This window comes from Cynara cardunculus (assembly GCF_001531365.2).
Source record: "Cynara cardunculus var. scolymus isolate 2C chromosome LG 13, CcrdV1, whole genome shotgun sequence".
NCBI classification, from domain to species: Eukaryota; Viridiplantae; Streptophyta; class Magnoliopsida; order Asterales; family Asteraceae; genus Cynara; species Cynara cardunculus.
Genome location: NC_037540.1, coordinates 1,193,544 through 1,193,994, shown reverse-complemented (window position 1 = coordinate 1,193,994; position 451 = coordinate 1,193,544).

Below are 451 nucleotides of genomic sequence, written 5' to 3'. Positions count from 1 at the left end.
GAAGCTATGTCAAGCCACTTCCTTTTCTCAATAAGTTCTTTTGCAATTGYTGTATACTTCTTTGAAGTATTTCTTTTCTCTATAGCAAATTGCTTTTTCTCTTCGTCTAAAGCCTTTTGCTTTAAGTCAATGCTTTCAGACAGTTTCTGTAGCTGGCTYTGACARTCTTYGGAGATGTCTGTCTTTTCTTTAGCATTCTTTTCTCTTTCCAAAATGATAAGCTGCTCAAAATTCGAGATTTGCTTTAGAAGCATCTTTGCATTCAGCTCGAGAGAGTTAATCTTATTCTCATAAGATTCTTGTTCAGCTCCAAACTTTCTTTCAACTTCCATAATTCTCTTCTTTTCTATCTCCATCTCTTTCCTTTCATCATTAAAAACCTTTTCAGTCTTTAAAACCTTTTCCTTTTCTAATTCCAATAATCTCCTTAACTCAGTAAAGTCCTCAATCT